This window comes from Oncorhynchus gorbuscha, linkage group LG04 (genome assembly GCF_021184085.1).
Source record: "Oncorhynchus gorbuscha isolate QuinsamMale2020 ecotype Even-year linkage group LG04, OgorEven_v1.0, whole genome shotgun sequence".
NCBI lineage: Eukaryota > Metazoa > Chordata > Actinopteri > Salmoniformes > Salmonidae > Oncorhynchus > Oncorhynchus gorbuscha.
Genome location: NC_060176.1, coordinates 8,713,533 through 8,736,273, shown reverse-complemented (window position 1 = coordinate 8,736,273; position 22,741 = coordinate 8,713,533). Strand labels below are relative to the sequence as shown.

The following is a 22,741-nucleotide window of genomic DNA, read 5'->3' as shown; positions in this document are numbered from 1 at the left end:
AACACTGCTACTCCTACTGCTCTCTCTTCGTCCGCCCACGTGTTCTCGCACACCCAGAGAGCTTCTGGTCAGCGGGGTGGTGGCACCGGGATCCTCATCTCTCCCAAGTGGTCATTCTCTCTTTCTCCCCTTACCCATCTGTCTATCGCCTCCTTTGAATTCCATGCTGTCACAGTTACTACCCCTTTCAAGCTTAACATCCTTATCATTTATCGCCCTCCAGGTTCCCTCGGAGAGTTCATCAATGAGCTTGATGCCTTGATAAGCTCCTTTCCTGAGGACGGCTCACCTCTCACAGTTCTGGGCGACTTTAACCTCCCCACGTCTACCTTTGACTCTTTCCTCTCTGCCTCCTTCTTTCCACTCCTCTCCTCTTTTGACCTCACCCTCTCACCTTCCCCCCCTACTCACAAGGCAGGCAATACGCTCGACCTCATCTTTACTAGATGCTGTTCTTCCACTAACCTCATTGCAACTCCCCTCCAAGTCTCCGACCACTACCTTGTATCCTTTTCCCTCTCGCTCTCATCCAACACCTCCCACACTGCCCCTACTCGGATGGTATCGCGCCGTCCCAACCTTCGCTCTCTCTCCCCTGCTACTCTCTCCTCTTCCATCCTATCATCTCTTCCCTCCGCTCAAACCTTCTCCCACCTATCTCCTGATTCTGCCTCCTCAACCCTCCTCTCCTCCCTCTCTGCATCCCTTGACTCTCTATGTCCCCTATCCTCCAGGCCGGCTCGGTCCTCCCCTCCCGCTCCGTGGCTCGATGACTCATTGCGAGCTCACAGAACAGGGCTCCGGGCAGCCGAGCGGAAATGGAGGAAAACTCGCCTCCCTGCGGACCTGGCATCCTTTCACTCCCTCCTCTCTACATTTTCCTCCTCTGTCTCTGCTGCTAAAGCCACTTTCTACCACGCTAAATTCCAAGCATCTGCCTCTAACCCTAGGAAGCTCTTTGCCACCTTCTCCTCCCTCCTGAATCCCCCCTCCTCCCTCTCTGCAGATGACTTCGTCAACCATTTTGAAAAGAAGGTCGACGACATCCGATCCTCGTTTGCTAAGTCAAACGACACCGCTGGTTCTGCTCACACTGCCCTACCCTGTGCTCTGACCTCTTTCTCCCCTCTCTCTCCAGATGAAATCTCGCATCTTGTGACGGCCGGCCGCCCAACAACCTGCCCGCTTGACCCTATCCCCTCCTCTCTTCTCCAGACCATTTCCGGAGACCTTCTCCCTTACCTCACCTCGCTCATCAACTCATCCCTGACCGCTGGCTACGTCCCTTCCGTCTTCAAGAGAGCGAGAGTTGCACCCCTTCTGAAAAAACCTACACTCGATCCCTCCGATGTCAACAATTACAGACCAGTATCCCTTCTTTCTTTTCTCTCCAAAACTCTTGAACGTGCCGTCCTTGGCCAGCTCTCCCGCTATCTCTCTCTGAATGACCTTCTTGATCCAAATCAGTCAGGTTTCAAGACTAGTCATTCAACTGAGACTGCTCTCCTCTGTATCACGGAGGCGCTCCGCACTGCTAAAGCTAACTCTCTCTCCTCTGCTCTCATCCTTCTAGATCTATCGGCTGCCTTCGATACTGTGAACCATCAGATCCTCCTCTCCACCCTCTCCGAGTTGGGCATCTCCGGCGCGGCCCACGCTTGGATTGCGTCCTACCTGACAGGTCGCTCCTACCAGGTGGCGTGGCGAGAATCTGTCTCCTCACCACGCGCTCTCACCACTGGTGTCCCCAGGGCTCTGTTCTTGGCCCTCTCCTATTCTCGCTATACACCAAGTCACTTGGCTCTGTCATAACCTCACATGGTCTCTCTTATCATTGCTATGCAGACGACACACAACTAATCTTCTCCTTTCCCCCTTCTGATGACCAGGTGGCGAATCGCATCTCTGCATGTCTGGCAGACATATCAGTGTGGATGACGGATCACCACCTCAAGCTGAACCTCGGCAAGACGGAGCTGCTCTTCCTCCCGGGGAAGGACTGCCCGTTCCATGATCTCGCCATCACGGTTGACAACTCCATTGTGTCCTCCTCCCAGAGCTCCAAGAACCTTGGCGTGATCCTGGACAACACCCTGTCGTTCTCAACCAACATCAAGGCGGTGGCCCGTTCCTGTAGGTTCGTGCTCTACAACATCCGCAGAGTACGACCCTGCCTCACACAGGAAGCGGCGCAAGTCCTAATCCAGGCACTTGTCATCTCCCGTCTGGATTACTGCAACTCGCTGTTGGCTGGGCTCCCTGCCTGTGCCATTAAACCCCTTCAACTCATCCAGAACGCCGCAGCCCGTCTGGTGTTCAACCTTCCCAAGTTCTCTCACGTCACCCCGCTCCTCCGTTCTCTCCACTGGCTTCCAGTTGAAGCTCGCATCCGCTACAAGACCATGGTGCTTGCCTACGGAGCTGTGAGGGGAACGGCACCTCAGTACCTCCAGGCTCTGATCAGGCCCTACACCCAAACAAGGGCACTGCGTTCATCCACCTCTGGCCTGCTCGCCTCCCTACCACTGAGGAAGTACAGCTCCTGCTCAGCCCAGTCAAAACTGTTCGCTGCCCTGGCCCCCCAATGGTGGAACAAACTCCCTCACGACGCCAGGACAGCGGAGTCAATCACCACCTTCTGGAGACACCTGAAACCCCACCTCTTTAAGGAAAACCTAGGATATGATAAGTAATCCCTCTCATCCCCCCCCCCTTAAGATTTAGATGCACTATTGTAAAGTGACTGTTCCACTGGATGTCATAAGGTGAATGCACCAATTTGTAAGTCGCTCTGGATAAGAGCGTCTGCTAAATGACTTAAATGTAATGTAATGTAATATGGTACCACAACAAACCTACCAAGAGAAGGCCGCCCACCAAAACTCATGGACCAGGCAAGGAGGGCATTAATCAGAGAGGCAACAAAGAGACCAAAGATAACCCTGATGGAGCTGCAAAGCTCCACAGCAGAGATTGGAGTATCTGTCCATAGGACCACTTTAAGCCATACACTCCACAGAGCTGGGCTTTATGGAAGAGTGGCCAGAAAAAAGCCATTGCTTGAAGAAAACAATAAGCAAACACGTTTAGTGTTCGCCAAAAGGCATGTGGGAGACTCCCCAAACATATGGAAGAAGGTAGTCTGGTCAGATGAGATTAAAATTGAGCTTTTTGGCCATTATGGAAATCGCTATGTCTGATGCAAACCCAACACCTCTCATCACCCCGAGAACACCATCCCCACAGTGAAGCATGGTGGTGGCAGCACCATGCTGTGGGGATGTTTTTCATCAGCAGGGACTGGGAAACTGGTCAGAATTTAATGAATGATGGATGGTGCTATATATAGGAAAATTCATGAGGGAAACCTGTTTCAGTCTTCTAGATATTTGAGACTGGGATGGAGGTTCACCGTTCAACAGGACAATGACACTAAGCATACTGCTAAAGCAACACTCAAGTGGTTTAAGAGGAAACATTTAAATATCTTGGAATGGCCTAATCAAAGCCATATGATTTAAAGATTGCTGTATATCAGCGGAACCCATCCAACTTGAAGAAGCTGGAGCAGTTTTGCCCTGAAGAATGGGCAAAAATTCCAGTGTTGCAAAAGGTGTCTCTTTAAAGTATTGACTTTGGGGGGTGAATAGTTATGCACGCTCAAGTTTTCTGTTTTTCTCTTTTTTCTTGTTTGTTTCACAATAAAACATATTTTGCATCTTCAAAGTGGTAGGCATGTTGTGTAAATCAAATTATACAACCCCCTCCCAAAAAATAAATTTTAATTCCAGGTTGTAAAAATAGGAAAAATGCCAAAGGGGGGTGAATACTTTCGTAAGGGACACCACACAGGAAGGTTTGACCACCATGACATGTTTTCCAAGGTAGCCACATTACCAACAGACAAAATGCTGATAGGAACATTATCTGTATCGGCTGGGGATGACAATGGAAAATGAAAGGTGCACATTGCTATATTAGTAAAACACTGCTTCAATTGTATTATGTAAAGGGTGGTATATTCTACATGGACCTGTTACTACATTTGAAAGTTATCGAAACATTTAGTTTAGAATATCTACATAAATTCAGCAATTGCATTCTTCTCATATTACTCTGTAGACTTATCACGACTCCGACCGGAGGACACTCCCCTTCCCGTTCGGGTGGCGCTCGGCGGTCGTCGTCGCCGGCCTACTAGCTGCCACTGATTATTTCCTCCCCCTCTTTATGTGTTTATTGAGTGCACCTGTTTTGAGTTAGGTAGTTAGTAGTAAGGCTTTATTAGTCAGCCGGCCCACAGGGTTCCTTGTGCGGGATTAATTATTGTGACCGTCTGTGTGGTGTACGTGTGTGCACATCTATGGGTTTTATGTTTTCCCATTTTGTTGGGTTTTTTCTGGACAGTTTAAGTCCCCCTGTTTGGGGCATTTGTTTCTTCATTACGCCCTGTGTTTTCGTGAGGGTTGGCTTATGTTCGCCGTTTCTCAGTGCATTAAAATAGCACTCCCCTGAACTCTCTGCTTCCTGCGCCTGACTCCTCACCCACTACACTCAGACCGTTACAAGGCTAATGACCTATTCAAAGCTTCATCCGACATCTCACCATACATCTGCCTGTAGTTATTGAAGTCACCCTGCAGAAGGGTTGTTTGTTGTGATTGAGTGGGGGAAACAGCTGTGGGCAATGTTCTGACAGAAGGGTGTGTCTTGCTGGTGGCAAGGACACACCCCAAAAACACCCACATCAAACCACACCCCCAAGGTAACTCACGTTTGGGTTCTGTCATGGCTGCCAGCATTTCTTGAGAAGCAAGCCAAAAAATGAGGCCAAATCAGTGGGTGCAGTTCCTCTTAAAGCTCCACTTTACCTCACTACTGGAGGCGATAAATAGATAGGATCCCTGCCCATAGCGCTTTCCTGCACCCAGCCGCCCACACTTAGAGGACACGTTGATGAATGATTGGACAAGGGCTATTCCGCTCTGCCTCTAGGGAGGGCAACTAATAGAATGAGGGTGAGTATGCTGGTGGCTGGCCTGGTGATGCAGAGTGAACACAACAGAATGCCCGCTAGTACAAAAAGTATTTAGTCCCTTGTCTTATCTTAAGGGCCAGGCAGGAACCCGCAAACTCAGTCATGTTTAGATTTCTCTGGATCAGTTGAATATTTCATGACAGATTAGTTATCAAGGGGGAGAAGATATTACCTTAGAGCAGGGATCATGAACTAGATTCAGCTATGGGCTGATTTTTCTTGAACGGATGGTCAGGGGACCGGAACATAATGAACAAATAATTTGTAAACTGCAAATTGACTGCAAGAATCCCAAACCGATATAATATTTGACTAAAACATAATAATTTCAAACCTTTCTTACATTTGTATATGATCACATACACTGATTGTACAAAATATTAGAAACACCGTCCTAATATTGACTTGCACCCCCCTTTTTGTCCTCAGAACAGCCTCAATTCGTTGTGGCATGGACCATTCTTGATACACACGGGAAACTGTTGAGCATGAAAACCCCAGCAGCGTTGCAGTTCTTGACACACTCAAATCGGTGAACGGGCACCCACCATACCATACCATACCATACCTCCCTACCATACTTCATTCAAAGGTACTTAAATCTTTTGTCTTGCCAATTCACTCTCTGAATGGGACACATACACAATCCATGTCTCAATTGTTTCAAGGTTTAACAATCCTTCTTTAATCTGTCTACTCCCCTTCATCTACACTGATTGAAGTGGATTTGACAAGTGACATCAATAATGGATCTTAGCTTTCAACTGAAATGACCTGGTCAGTCTATGTCATGAAAAGAGCAGGTGTTCCTAATGTTTTGTACACTTAGTGTATATCTCTCTATTGTGCGAGGGAATACTTTTGAACAAATATCCAAAATTAAAATCACTTGGAGCTGATTTTCTGGGGTTTTTAAAGTATTATTTAAAGTATTATATGTCCAACAATAAAAATAATAAAATATAATACAACTTTGTACATTTTTCTATGTTCAGAAAACTGGGGGCCAAATAAAATCACTCGCGGGCCATCAGTTGGGGAACCCTGCCTTATTAGGAAACTATTTCTCTGTCGCAATATTTAGCAGGCTGAAAGTGTTATCCGTGACATTGTGTGCCTCTAAATGTGCATAACTTGGACATGGATGGGAAAGAAATTGGCACCACTTTTTGGGGATTGTTCCCTGCAGATGCTGAAACTATTAACAAACTATCGACTACCACAAAATTAGGGTTAAAACAAAACAAAAATAACTCAAATACAGATTCAATTCACAGACTTATTCCAACCAAAAAGACATCTTGTGAAAACTGCTGAGTTTAATGTTTCCAGTATACTGACCTGACTGTTATTTCTAGAGCCACATTGACAATCCATACAATGGCTTAGCAAATATATGTTTGATCCCTATGAATGTTTTTCTTCAGATATAATAAAACTTGTGTTCAGTATCACATCTTAAATGTGTAATTGAGCTGTGGTGTAGCTACAGTATTAGTATAGTGTACAGTTATGGCTTATTAATTTATATGGCAAAGAGGTTTAATCAGGTAATGAACTCGGCCAACCAACATTGAAGATGAAGGTTGCATAAATCTACTGTTAAGTGCAACTAAATGGCTTAATGTGCACTTAAAACCATGTTCATACATTTAAATCCTATTTACACCATTTCCCTGATCCATTCAATGCACTGGTGACAACTATCCTGCTAATCTCATTTCTATATGTTGACCAGCAGGCCCTCCATACCCTGCAACTAACCAAGCTCCTCATACAGAGGACTTGACTTAGAGGACTTGCCTCCTTGACTTATTCCACATTTAGTTGTATTACAGCCTGAATTTAAAATGGAATACATTTTGATTATTTGGCTCTGGCCTACACACAATACCCAATAATGTCAAAGTGGAAATATGTTTGTTTCTTTTTTTTCTTTTACAAATTAATAAAAAATAAAAAGCTGAATTGTCTTTAGTCAATAAGTATTCAAACACTTTGTTATGGAAAGTCACATAATAAATTGCATGGACTTTGTGTGCAATAATAGTGTTTAACATGATTTTTGAATGACTACCTTATTTCTGTACCCCACACATCTGTAAGGTCTCTCAATCGAGCAGTGACTTTTCAGGAGAAAACTGAGGACGGATCAACAACATTGTAGTTACTCCACAATAATAACCTTATTGACAGAGTGAAAAGAAGGAAGCTTGTACAGAATTAAATATTCCAAATCATGCATCCTGTTTGCAAGAAGGCACTAAAGTAAGCAATTCACTTTTTGTCCAGAATTCAAAGTGTTATGTTTGGAGCAAATCCAATACAACATATTACTGTGTACCACTCTCTATTTTTTAAAGCATAGTGGTGGCTGCATCATGTTATGGGTATGCTTGTAAACGTAAAGAACTGGGGAGTTTTTCAGGATAAAAAAGAAACAGAATGGAGCTAAGCACAGGCAAAATCCTAGAGAAAACCTGGTTCAGTCTGCTTTCCCCCAGACACTGAGAGTTTAATTCACCTTCCAGCAGGACAATAACCTAAAACACAAGGCCAAATCTACTCTGGAATTGCTTACCAAGAAGATAGTGAATGTTCCTGAGTGGCCAAGTTACAGTTTTGACTAAAATCTATTTGAAAATCTTTGGCAAGACCTGAAAATGGTGGTCTAGCCATGATCAACAACCAATTTGACAGAGCTTGACGAACTTTGAAAAGAAAAATGGGCAAATGTTGTCCAATCCAGGTGAAGAAAGCTCTTAGAGACTGAGCCAGAAAGACTCACATCTGTAATCTCTGCCAAATGTGCCTCTACAAGGTATTGACTCAGTGGTGTGAATACTTATGTAAGATATTATGAGATATTTTAGCAAAAATTTGCAAAAAAATACATTCACTTTGTTATAATGGGGTATTGTGTGTAGATGGGTAAAAAAAAACATCATCCATTTTGAATTCAGGCTTTAACACAACATGTGAAATAAGTCAAGGGGTATGAATACTTTCTGAAGGCACTGTATGCTTGTAGAAACATGTCTAAGCCAGGCTGGTTCACTAATGAAGAATTTGCACATTCTGGCCGTATCACAATATCATATTGTATGCATAAGACTATTTATGAGCTGTGACCAGGAGAGAATTACAGTAGGGAGAGAAAAAACTGTTTCGTAAAAAACTCATTAGTAGTGACTGCACTAAAAAAAAAGAATAACAGAACAAGGATTTTCAAGAGTTCAGGGACCGCTCATGGTGAAAAAGTATTTGATAAAGCCTTTATTAAACAAATTCTCTGTATTTTTACTCTCTTGGTGACCTCCTCTTTTATGTATTTTTTTGTTGCTTTTTTGTCTTTGTTGGTCTCAGTGATGTCAAAAGTTGACATACTCCAAATGATATTGCAGATTCCTTATAGTTCAGTAGCGATGAATCATGAGCTCCAGATGGATGGACGTCTTGTTGTGAGGCACTGTGGGATCCCTGGAAAAGGCACAGTGCACAGGAGGTTGGTGGCATCTTAATTGGGGAGGACAGGCTCGTGGTAACTGCTGGAGTGGAATATGTGGAATGGTATCAAATACATAAACACATGGTTTCCATGTGTTTGATGCCATTCCATTTGCTCTGTTCCAGCCATTATTATGAGCCGTCCTCCCCTCAGCAGCCTCCACTGGCACAATGGTATTGGTGGTGGCTTGCTCCAGAAATCAGCTTGAGCCCCAGAGTGCATTAGACAGCCATTGAAATGGTGCTCTTAGAAAGAGAAAGGAACAGGCCTGAGTGCTTTAAAGCAGCCCAGTAGTGCTTTTAACATCACTTCACGTGGTGCCTCCGGATTCTGTGGGCTTTTTCATCATCATGGATTGGATGTTCTTTCTCTGACGCCCCAGTATAACCCTCACTAACCCCAGACCAATACCACACACAACAAGTCCATATACAGTAGTATTGTATGAACAGGCAGGTCACCCGTGAAACAAGTCAGTATTTGAAGTTCATCCATGTCTGAGGACGTCAGGAGATGAAGTGGAAACCGACCACTAGGGGAAACAGTGAGCGTTGTTACCTTCAAGTAGGTTTCACTTTTGCTGAACCGGGTGTTCTGGATGAGGATGTTGGATGTTCGTAAGCATCTGCCTCTGATTCCAAAGGGCCAAAGGTTGCAAGTTCAAATCCAGCGGCAGAAAGTTGTTTTTGAGATTTTTGTTTTAAGCCTTTCCCAAACCGTAACCCATTCGGAGTTAGTGCCTAACCTTAAGATTGTCTAGTTAATGCCTAAACTTAACCTTAAACTCTTTGAAATTTGACATTTGCAACAACTTCAGAATTTGACATTTGAAAAACATGGATGAACGTCTAATTCTGAAGTGAGACTGTGAAAGCTAGTTGGTATGAAAACCTGACTATAGCATAACACAGTTACTATAGGGAGAGCTTCATTCAATGCATCTTTCAGAGTACTTTCTGATGTGGTATGCTGCAAAAAACAATAGAGGTGGAGAGAGGACCGGATGTATTCACATGGACTAAGAGTCAGAGGAGTAAATTGAGCCAAAGGGGTAAGTTGAGCGACCCTTGTTTCTAGGAAACCCTACACAAAATGCATAATTTGAGTCTGGAGTCTTTCATTGAGTCTCTGAAGAAAGAACCCACGTGGAAAAAGTGGTAAGAAAGTTAGGTCCAAAAAAACAGATTTTTCACCAAGTCAAATGATTTGATTGTGTTAGAGGTTTCATCATACTTGTATCTAAACCAAAGTAGATCATTTTATGTTTGTTCTATAAGTCAGTTGCGTCTCTATAAGCTCAAATATGAGGTCCTAAACATAGCATGAAAGTGCATCCTTATAACTGTCTTGGGTAATATAGTCAAAATGTTTGCCTTGGGGTAAATTGAGCCAATGGTGGAGCTAATGGCAAGTTGAGCAAAGTAAAGTATTTTCTTCCCAGGTGTAATCCAAGGCATTATTGCTGGGATAGGAGGTAACAACAGGGACTGACCTATGTTAATCATGTTTCAAAAGGTACAAAGTGTTTGTGAGGTGTTAAGCCTGTGTTAAAATCATAGACATTAAAACCAGTAAATACTGATAGTGCTGATGTCATCCACCTATTCCTATACAAAACTCCCAAAGGAGCATGAAGTCTGAATTTTATTAATTTGAAGAGTGCCATATTGCTGAATGGGGCTGAATGGCACCATCAAATTATTAAGGATCATGGTGAAAGTGGCCTGTAACTAGCAAAGAATCATGGTCAATGTAGTCATTTTCATCCTGCCTGAGAGAGTCAAACAGAGGCCTCCTTATAGCCTGCCAGCCTGTGATTGGTCTGTGTCAGCACATGGTCCTGTGTGATGACAAATATAGTAGTCAGAATGTATCACTATTTAATTAAATATTTAGATTTGTAGCGAACATTAAAATAACTAAATCGAACTTGATCATAATAAACTATTTTAGAGCTCAAAACGTCAGTCTAAAATGTTTTGTTTGGCTGGTCTGGCGATCGTAATTTACATAGGCTTTCTAGAGCAGACAAGGTCTTTTGGCACCGCTATGTTGCTACGCAGGAACTGCCCAGCAGAGTTAGTCACTTCACGCTCCAGACCGAACACTGCGGGGCCTGGTTGAATTATTTATTTTATTTATTTACTTTTCTGCTCTTTTGCACACCAGTACCTCTACCTGTACATGACCATCTGATCATTTATCACTCCAGTGTTAATCTGCTAAATTGTAATTATTCGCCTACCTCCTCATGCCTTTTGCACACAATGTATATAGACTCTTTTTTTTCTTTTTTTCTACTGTGTTATTGGCTTGTTTATTGTTTACTCCATGTGTAACTCTGTGTTGTTGTCTGTTCACACTGCTATGCTTTATCTTGGCCAGGTCGCAGTTGTAAATGAGAACTTGTTCTCAACTAGCCTACCTGGTTAAATAAAGGTGAAATAGAAATAAAAATAAAAAATGCTTCAAATGATCAAAAGACAAAAAAATATTGTGATTGTGTTGAAATTGTGTTTGGGAAATAAGTTTTTAAAAGGTAGTGGTAATATTTAATTCAGTACAGAAATGTATAAGCGGCTTAATTTACTCTGTCCACTTTTTTTGGACAAGGTATGTTTCCAAAACTGTAATGTTTACATGGATTCTGATTATCTCCAAGGATACACAACATCCTGAAAAATATGTAGATATCTTTGTTAGAAAGAATACTATATTTCCCATTACGGAGGGATGCTGAATGTAAAAATGTCTCAACTTACCCCACTCTCCCCTACTGCATTTAGACACCACATATTAGGCTTACAAAAACAAATCAAACACAGTTAAACTGATTAACACTTTCTAAACTCTCAATAGCTCTGTTATGTAAACTCTGTGCACCCCTTTAAATCCCACACCATCCCTCCCCAGGGGGTTAGTTTCCCCTGATCAGAGGGAATGTGATATAAGGTGATATTCTGCAGATGCAACACCCAGATCTGTAGCAGGCAGGGAGAAGCAGCACTGGTGGCGGCTGCTGCAGTGCAGTATGAAAGTCTTCCCCTTGGCACCAAACACGTGTTGCTCCACCAGCCGCCTCCACACAGATACACACCCACCAGAGATGGGCCTAGTAGTCCACTAGCTCTCTGCTGCCTTGGCTTTGAAATGTCTCCAGGACTCCTTTGATACTGACGTTCAAACATTACATTTCAGTTGGAATTGATTTCTTTCTAAAGTGTTGATAATGTATTTCAAATCAAGGCAGAGTTCCGGTTGTAGGCTGTACACCCCATCATGTATGAGAGTACAGTCCTTGTCTTTGGTTAAAAAAAACAATAATAATAATAATAATCCTCTGTCCCGCTAAAAATCCTAAACTACACTGGGATTTTAAAATTCCACTCAACCCAGAGTCTTTCAGCTGTTTCTCATTGACTGTGGTATTTCCACATATTTTGATGAGACCCTATTGTGTGTTGTTCTTTTGTGGTATGAAGTCTGTTATTAACTATTTGCTACACATGCCTATTTAACTTTTGCAGTTATTTCTGCCATGGATAATGAATTATGGTTGGATCTTGAGGGATTTTTAACATCATTGGAAACACTGCTGCATGCTTCAAAGTTTGAATTTTGATGTTCTGTTGGGAGGATTTTAACCATAATCTCCACGGTTAATTCTAGGCAATTATACAATGATACATTATTACGATGTGCATCAGTGTATAAAATAAGATGGGAAATAGATTGAAAACCTAAAGATTTAATCCACAAATTTCAATCCACCCTCAGTGGAAATTGTGTATTAGTATTAACAGTCATCATTAGGTCTGACGAAGGCAGTGAACTGCACCATTCCACCTCTTCAATGGAAGAATCTCTCATCAAACTATCTTTCCTGACTTCAAACACCAGACTTTGTAGGAAACGGCAATAACGAACACCCTGTTCATTTCTGACTGCATAGGCCTAACTTCTATCAATGGCCAATGTTATGGTTCAACCAGACCCCCATTGTAGTCAAAAAGTACAATAGACAGTAGTCTTAAGAAGTAGTGTCTTAACTTTTAACAACTCTGACTTGTATCTGAAGTCAACTAAAGTATAAGTGACCAAAGATACATAACTCGAAGGGTATTTCAGTAAGTGATATAACCTGAAATCAATATTTAATGTTCATTTTCACTGTGTGTCCTGATCTGGAACTATAGAAAATTGGTTGCCTCGCACCTTGCCGACCCCGGCAGATATTGGAGCTAAATATATGGCTGGAGGACAAGTGAAGTCACAACTCATCACTTTAAACTTCTCCCTCTCAGCCAGAGAGACAGATCATCCTATGGCCCTGACACAAACATGAATCCTTCTGAGCCAAATGAAGCCATCTAAAGCAGACCAGACTGCCTACTTCTAAGCAAGGTGCACTATCTGAACCAGATACCAATCGCCACATCAACTGTTGCTACTTTTCATTCTTTTAGAGGCCGCTGCAAAACAATAAATACATTTTGGTTTCTCAGACTTCCCAAGAATAAGACTAGTCCCGGACTAACATTAATTCTCAATGCAGACTTTTCATTGGTAAAACATCTTAGTACGGGACTACATGTACTCTGGGTCTGGGAAACCAGCCCAAGAAGACTAACAAAGACAATTATTATATTACAATATTACAGTTGACACATGAAATATACATTTTCACTCTAATGTCGTCACATGAAGTTCACTTAATTCAACCTAATTGAATTCATCCTTCTACTCCCTTGACATAGAAGCTAGTGATGATACCCTAGCTAGAGGTTGTCCACCCAATATTGTGAGTCAGTCAGGTGTATCTAATTCTTCCCCAGCCTCCTCATGCCCTCAGCCCTCACTATCGCCTCTCTTCTCCAGACTGCAGAGCACTGGAGCACTCAGCCAGGGGATTGGTTAGCCCACACTCTGCTCGGCTCTGCCATGTCTGCCCCCACATCTATTGATCAGGACCTGACTCCTGCACCGCTAGTAGCACTGTGTGGTGTGCCCTCACTGGAAATCTCAAATGAGCCGCTACACAGATACATTCATCTTCATAAGAGTGCAGCATATTTGGATGGTTCAGATGAAGCCTTGTAATACAGAGAAAGCAGTAGATGCAGTTGTTGTGGTTGGCCCTATGTACAGTACTTCACAGACTGGAGCAATATCACACAAATTGCATTATTCTAAACTGGGTGGTTTGAGCCCTGAATGTTGCTTGGTTGACAGCCGTGATACATCAAACCGTATACCACGGCTAAGACAAAAACATTTTATTTTTATTGCTCTAATTACGTTGATAGCAAGTTTATAATAGCAACAAGGCACCTTAGGGGTTTGTGGTATATGGCCAATATACCACGGCTAAGGGCTGTTCTTTGGCACAACGCAATGCGGGGTGCCTTGATACAGCCCTTAGCTGTGACATATTGGCCATACACCCCCCCGCCATGCCTTATTGCTTAAATATACACTCAGTGGCCAGTCAGCCATGGTCGTGACTTGCTATATAAAGCAGGCAGACAGGCATCGAGGCATTCAGTTACTGTTCTATTGAACGTTAGAAGGGGAAAATCGAGTGACCTGAGCAATTTTGAGTGTGGCTCTAGTTAGTACCTCAGAAATGCCCGGCCTCCTGGTCTTTCATGCCCAGGAGGCCGGTGTGGTCTAGGGTTTATCCGAGAATGGTGCATCAAACAAAAAACATCCAGTCAGTGGTAGTCCTGTGAGCAAACAAAAGTTAAGTTGATGAGAGAGGTCGAAGGAGAATGGCAAGAATCGTGAAAGCTTTACAAGCAGGCCAAAAAGAGACAAATAACAGCGCAGTACAACAGTGGTGTGCAGAACGGCATCTCAGAAAGCACAACTCGTCAGTCCTTGTCACAGATGGGCTATTACAGCAGACGACCACACCGGGTTCCACTCTTATCAGCTAAAAACAAGAAGAAGCAGTTTCAGGGGGAACACGATCGCAAGCACTGGACAATTGAAGAGTGGAATCCCACTTCCTGTTGCGTCATGCTGATAACAGAGTCAGGATTTGGCGTAAGGGTAGGCCATTAGAATTTGCAGAAACATGATGGCGATTCAGAATTAATGTATATAATTTAATAACTGAGCAGATAAAACAGTTTTGATAATTAACTAAATGATTCTAAATATCCTGTATGAAAAACAAGGCCTTGAAGCACTATACTGTAGCTAGCTACATATTTAGGTTTGCGTCATCTCTGCTGTAGGCCTATTTCCAGGGTGCTTCAGCTCCACAGGATACACTTATCCATAATTCTAATTTTACCGCCCTGAGCTGTGATGTTGTTACAGATACAAACCACTCAGTGGAGCAAGCTGAGGGCTGTGACCCCAGGTGACATTGAAGATGCAAACACCCCTATTTCTAATGTGTCTGGTGTAGATGTCAATACCCCAGAAATATATACTGTGTCAGACCACTCAGATGTAAAATTTTGGATTTACTCTTGCCAGTGTAATTCATTAAACTGTTGCTCATCCCAATTTATCATAATCAATCGGAGGATGGCTGGGCCATTGGAGGTAATTTACAGCTAAGAGTTATGCCGTAGCTGAGTCAGTAATAAGTTAGAGCAAGATTATGTAAGGTGATATTAGATCCTGAGCCAGGGCCAGTGGTTCTGTCACAGATGAATTAATACTGAACTTGTAAAAATGATTGGGCAACAGGTTAACTCTGGCTTGATAAGTGAAACCACAGCTTGAATCCTCTGAAAATATGTTTTTATGTAAAGTAGTTTCATGTGGACAATCTCTGAGGGATACTAGTTTTTTTCAGAGGTTATGTCTTCACTACAATGTCACATTTGTTTCACTGCGTAAACATAGAGTACAGTAGAGTACTGTAGAGTAAAGTAGAGTCCAGTAGAGTACAGTAGAGTAAAGTATAGTACAGTACAGTACAGTACAGTACAGTACAGTACAGTACAGTACAGTACAGTACAGTAGAGTAGAGTAGAGTAGAGTACAGTACAGTACAGTACAGTACAGTGCAGTATAAGCTACAGTAGAGTACAGTACAGTATACAGTAGAGTACAGTAGAGTATAGTACAATATACAGTAGAGGACAGTAAAATATAGTAGAGTAAAGTAGACTACAGTACAGTAGAGTACTACAGTACAGTGCAGTAGAGTACAGTATAAGCTACAGTATAGTACAGTACAGTACAGTACAGTATACGGTAGAGCACAGTAGAGTATAGTGGCAGTCATTATTTAAAAATAAGTTTAACAGGTTCATACGTTTTTATGTACAGTAGTTTCATGTGGACAATCTCTGAGGTATACTTGTTTTTGTCTTCACTACAATGTCACATTTGTGTCACCGCATAGACATAGAGTACAGTACAGTACAGTCCAGTAGAGTAAAGTACAGTTTATAGTAGAGTATATTAGAGTACACTATGACCAACCCACAACCCCTGACCTGCTACAGTCTTGTAACTTATGTAAAGTATCTCTCCTCAAATTACAACAACTATTTGAACACTTAATAAGTTCAAGGTTAGGAAAATGTATAATATTTGCAGGAATGACAAGAACTGTATTGTATTGGCAGTGGCAGTCATCATTTAAAAAGCCCTCCCAACCTCCTCCCAGACCTAACAGTATTGATTTTGACTGATACCAGACGCCTCAGTAGGAGGAGTGATGAGCAGAGAGGAGCGTATTGATAAACACACCATAAAGGTATTATCTGTCTCTTGGTCAGGGGATTGTGTCAAGGCTCCTACAGTAAATGCCAGCATCCATCAGAATCAAGTTGACCAGCAGACTGCATGTTCATTAACACACGCTAAAGCAGACAAGGACTCTCCACTGAGGTGCTGTGCAATGATCCTATGGACTTTGAGATAAGATATTGAGAGAAGCTTCTTGTCTGTTTGAAAACGTAGAACACAGACCAGATCTGCTCATCAATGTATTTCTCTAACCTGACTCATTGATTGTGAAAAAGGGCCATTATTGGTATTATCATTAGTGTGCTGATGTGCTGCTGATATCCCCAGTATGCGATCCGTAGTCTCCTTTGTGATCACACACACACACACACACACACACACACACACACACACACACACACACACACACACACACACACACACACACACACACACACACACACACACACACACACACACACACACACACACACACACACACACACACACACACACACACACACACTGATATGTGCTTGTGGTACAGTGGACTAGATGGCATGATTTAGAGTAGACTGTTAATTTGGCCAAAACGATGGCTTTGGATCATTTTTCTTGGGCATAATAAACTGGAATCTGCCAACAAAGCTGTGTGAGTTTGGTTGCTGTCTTGAACCAGCAGAGGGGGGTATGCTGCTCTTGTACGGATGAAGATCTCAGCTCTATTGATAATCTCTGCATGTTCTACCACACCCTGAGATTCAGCCTTGATATAGTTTTGCTTTACACAATGTACTGGATACATGAACAATAAAATTATAAAGTGGTGTTTATTTAACTCATTCTCATTTCCTGGCTCATTCAAGGAAAATGATTTTGATTGGATTTCATCTGATTCAGTGACACACAATAGTCATACTAGATATATTTAGCTATACTAGATGACAGATATTGTGATACTTTGCTGTGAATTCACATCATACTGTTTCTCCCCGATGACAGCAAAACACAGAAAATGTGTATTCTTCTCTAGTGTGTGGATTAATGATTAATCAGGTGCCTGTTTCTTTTGGCAGGCAACACTGCAAACCATACTGCTTGTGAAGGTCCTATTAATAAGGATGGTTTCCCCCTTTAGCTAGTGCCCACACTATCAGGATTGTTTACATTCTGGAAGCTGCACTAAAAACAGGTAGAAAACCCCCTTCTGCCAGCCGAGCTTCATGAAGTAGCCTGGAAATGAATTATGTAGATCCAGTGGCTTTTGATTTTCACCCTGCAGGGCTTTCCTTTCCATTTTCTGATTAAACCTTTTTTTCTCTGTCAGTGTGTCCCTTTGAGAGAATGAAGGTACAAATGTCTTCGGTTTGAGAATGGAGAGCATGCTCTGCATACAATACTGTGCATGTTCTACTAGCTCTCCTGGCTCATGGGCCATGCCATGTGCACTTTTTAAATAGAGGGTGAGTTGGACAGTCTATTGTGGATGGCCTAAGATAGGGAAAGGCAACTGGGGATGGCAACAAAATTTTGTTTAGGGCCCCCAGAGGGCTAGTGCCGGCTCTGACTCCATGTGTGGGTATGGATGTGGGTACTCAATTGTTCTACATGGGCTCCATGGCGGGGGTTACAGATGAAGGCCTCCACTTGGATCGCACCCCACTGACAGGACCGTACATGGGGGCCCTTGAGTCTTGAATATACAGTGACTTGCGAAAGTATTCGGCCCCCTTGAATTTTGCGACCCTTTGCCACATTTCAGGCTTCAAACATAAAGATATAAAACAGTATTTTTTGTGAAGAATCAACAACAAGTGGGACACAATCATGAAGTGGAACGACATTTATTGGATATTTCAAACTTTTTTAACAAATCAAAAACTGAAAAATTGGGCGTGCAAAATTATTCAGCCCCCTTAAGTTAATACTTTGTAGCGCCACTTTTTGCTGCGATTACAGCTGTAAGTCACTTGGGGTATGTCTCTATCAGTTTTGCACATCGAGAGACTGACATTTTTTCCCATTCCTCCTTGCAAAACAGCTCGAGCTCAGTGAGGTTGGATGGAGAGCATTTGTGAACAGCAGTTTTCAGTTCTTTCCACAGATTCTCGATTGGATTCAGGTCTCGACTTTGACTTGGCCATTCTAACACCTGGATATGTTTATTTTTGAACCATTCCATTGTAGATTTTGCTTTATGTTTTGGATCATTGTCTTGTTGGAAGACAAATCTCCGTCCCAGTCTCAGGTCTTTTGCAGACTCCATCAGGTTTTCTTCCAGAATGGTCCTGTATTTGGCTGCATCCATCTTCCCATCAATTTTAACCATCTTCCCTGTCCCTGCTGAAGAAATGCAGGCCCAAACCATGATGCTGCCACCACCATGTTTGACAGTGGGGATGGGGTGTTGAGGGTGATGCGCTGTGTTGCTTTTACGCCAAACATAACGTTTTGCATTGTTGCCAAAAAGTTCAATTTTGGTTTCATCTGACCAGAGCACCTTCTTCCACATGTTTGGTGTGTCTCCCAGGTGGCTTGTGGCAAACTTTAAACAACACTTTTTATGGATATATTTAAGAAATGGCTTTCTTCTTGCCACTCTTCCATAAAGGCCAGATTTGTGCAATATACGACTGATTGTTGTCCTATGGACAGAGTCTCCCACCTCAGCTATAGATCTCTGCAGTTCATCCAGAGTGATCATGGGCCTCTTGGCTGCATCTCTGATCAGTCTTCTCCTTGTATGAGCTGAAAGTTTAGAGGGACGGCCAGGTCTTGGTAGATTTGCAGTGGTCTGATACTCCTTCCATTTCAATATTATCGCTTGCACAGTGCTCCTTGGGATGTTTAAAGCTTGGGAATTTTTTTTGTATCCAAATCCGGCTTTAAACTTCTTCACAACAGTATCTCGGACCTGCCTGGTGTGTTCCTTGTTCTTCATGATGCTCTCTGCGCTTTTAACAGACCTCTGAGACTATCACAGTGCAGGTGCATTTATACGGAGACTTGATTACACACAGGTGGATTGTATTTATCATCATTAGTCATTTAGGTCAACATTGGATCATTCAGAGATCCTCACTGAACTTCTGGAGAGAGTTTGCTGCACTGAAAGTAAAGAGGCTGAATAATTTTGTACGCCCAATTTTTCAGTTTTTGATTTGTTAAAAAAGTTTGAAATATCCAATAAATGTCGTTCCACTTCATGATTGTGTCCCACTTGTTGTTGATTCTTCACAAAAAAATACAGTTTTATATCTTTATGTTTGAAGCCTGAAATGTGGCAAAAGGTCGCAAAGTTCAAGGGGGCCGAATACTTTCGCAAGGCACTGTATGCCAGGCATGCTGCTGAATACAGAGTAAGTTAGTTTATATGCATGAGTTAAGGTAAAGCAAGGTTACTGTACGGTATATACAGTATATGCATTCCGTGTCATACAGCATTTGTAATATTTCTTTAAAAAGTATCCCCTCTCTCTCTCACACACACACACACACACACACACACACACACACACACACACACACACACACACACACACACACACACACACACACACACACACACACACACACACACACACACACACACACACACACACACACACACACACACACACACACACACACACACACACACACACACACACACACTACCTTGCAGATGAGATGAGCAGGCAGGAAGCCATCCATTGATGCATAGGACATTATAAGAGAAAATGTTATTGTCTTGAGGTCATTATTGAATAAAGTGTGCCCTTCTCACATCACATCATTCATGGAGGGCAATATATCAATACACGTCAGCTCATCTGTCCCCCTGATAGCTGAAACCATTTGTCTTGTGCCTGTCTGGGATGAGGTCTATGATGGACACCTAGAGACAACATAATCACATTTTCAGCAAAGCTGGCTGGGCTGATACACTTTTTGGTGTGGGACCAAAGTCTCCATTCAGAACCTCCATTCAGAACCATACAACTTCCCTTATGGCTTTTATTACCACTTTCTCTATTGGACTATATGTGAGTTAGGCTACAGTAGAGTGAGGCATGTCTCTATCCATTCCAGACTGATTTCCTTTCTAAAACTATGTAGATTGTCAAATTACCTTGGGAATAGAAAGATGTAGCATATCACTTGGGTTTTTCGCTCTGATTAAACATACATTGTAATGTAAAAAACGATTACAGTGGGTAGTCCTAAACATACAGTGCAAGCACCATATTAAAAAAATGTTTTCTTCCAAACTATTCTGTCGCACCTGTCTCTGTCGCGTGGTAGCCGGCATTATTTCACTTCGCACGAGACCTGCGGTTAAGAGCATGGGCGGACACCTGACAGTTATAGCGGATTCGCGCTAGATAGATACAATTGGATTATATACAGTGATTCACTGGCATTGGAGACATCGACTCATGTTCAGGTAAACTGGAAACAACCGCTCCCAGTTACTGAGTTTATTCTATAATAAGGGCTGGTTCGGTGACTGTATGCTACTGTAGTTATTTTCATATTTTCTCTCGCTTCAAATTCAAAAGATGAAAATATATTTTGCATTGAAAATACAAGATGTAATGTTGTTTATTCGTCAATTTTTCAACGATATTACTATTATTGCAGCGGTTGCCTGGAGGAACGAAGAGGTACCTCTCCTTGGAGACTTCCCGGGATGCAAAACTCAAGCGCAAGACACAAGAATGGAGCGCAATACTGCTGCTGTCTGATTGGCGAAACGTCCATCGCTTCATCTTTTCACATTAGTTCTACTCGACGAAGCTCTAACCAGGTCTATTGCAACCAGGACTCGACCACAAGACATCTAACTTGTAGAGACAGTAGGCTAACATTTGTCTCGGGTTTGTTTATTCGGAAAAGCCTATTATTTAAGAAATAGGCGGACGGCTTTTCCGTGGTGCTGAAGATAGGACTTGGCTGATCTACGAGTGAGGAGAATCAGTACACGAGCCCACACTTGTCAGCTTTATGATATCAGGTGCTTTCGCTAAGGTAAATTTATTCCCATACGTTTCTAGATACTGTTTTTGTCATGTGAGTTACGTCATAAAACATAACTAGGCCAACTGTCTTCAATCGAATAGTAGGCTGGGTTGATATCTCACCTGTATTTAGCCAGTTAAGTTTTTGTGTTCTTGTACATTGATTTTTTTTGTCCATACAGAACCTCGTTACACATCATATTGATAGGCTACATTGATACATTGAGCCTATTTAGTTTTATTGAACTATAACAGCTTCATTAGCATGTCTTTGCTTGATTTGTGTATTGTCTCACTGTCTTATACGGTTTCCACTAGATACCACAGCCACAAAGTAAAATTGTCAATATCGTAAAAATTCAAGAAAACCAAAATGTGCTTTTTGGTCTTAATTTAAGGTTAGGGTTAGGCATAAGGTTAGCAGTATGGTTAAGGTTAGGGTTTTTAGAATATACATTGTAGAAATAGGGGGGGTTCAGGACTTTGTGGCTATGTTAACTAGTGATGACCGTCTCTACAGGTGACAATTGGGCAACTGTATATACATATATTGTTAATACAATTGTTTTTGTACAGTAAGGCTATCTCCTAGCCTACTTTTGTGCGAGAAACGTTTTCCTAAACATTTCTGTGGTCTTGCTTTTGCTCATAGGAATCAAACAGTGGATTGCAATAACCTATAGTTTTCATCAGCACATTTTAGAGGTGACATAAGACCTATAGCCAATTACAGTGGATAGATGTGTTTGTTGAACAAATGATCATGCTCTCTCCTCTGGTATCCATCATACAGCACCATATATTGATATTGTACCTTGCCATTATTGGCATTATTCAAGCAGATATTATTCTTCTGCTCCTCTTTGCCCCGGTTCTCCTCTCCCAAAGTTTGAACATAATGAATGCTGCCACTGTCTTTCTCTCATTTGGAGTCATGCCTAGTTGCTCCTTGCAGACTGCCATATCAAGCATGCATTATTCAATTTAAGTGGTCAGTGAATGAACTCAAATTGTGTTCATCCTAATTATACACTGAGTACATAGGGAAAGTATCCCATTATTCATACTGCGATTCACAAGTCTCATTTTAGAGCGGGCTAGGTAGACTGACTGCAAATATTTTCTGTGATAAATGACAGAGCATTCTTATTTGGTTTGGAATATTATTTTCACCTTGTTTTGTGAGATGGGAAATAGCACATTGATGTCTGTGTTTAACTCCACTTTCAAATTAACCATGATTCTGTTCAATTTCTCATTATTACCAGATGCACTGAGGCAGACAGAAATCTGAGAATAAATACACTCCCCACCGTTTTTAATGTAAGAAGGTACAATAACTAAAAACTGTCATTAAAAACAAACACGCGCAAATCTACAACAGCACCTGCTGCATGCAGGTAAAGACAAGAATGTGACAGCAAGGTGTGGTTATGGGCCTGCGTTACAGGATCCAAGGGACAATAGAGTTGTGAGGATCAGCTTTATATTATCGAT

General features: G+C 42.2%; 1 long non-coding RNA gene across 1 annotated transcript in view; it reads left to right on the top strand.

Annotated features, from left to right (window-relative positions):
- The first annotated feature begins 20,549 nt into the window (after positions 1-20,549).
- LOC124033094 overlaps positions 20,550-22,741 on the top strand; it is a 61,214-nt gene continuing 59,022 nt past the window's right edge. The window contains exons 1-2 of the long non-coding RNA XR_006838313.1: positions 20,550-20,670; positions 20,868-21,254. This is a non-coding gene — a long non-coding RNA (uncharacterized LOC124033094). The remainder of the gene's footprint in view (positions 20,671-20,867; positions 21,255-22,741) is intronic.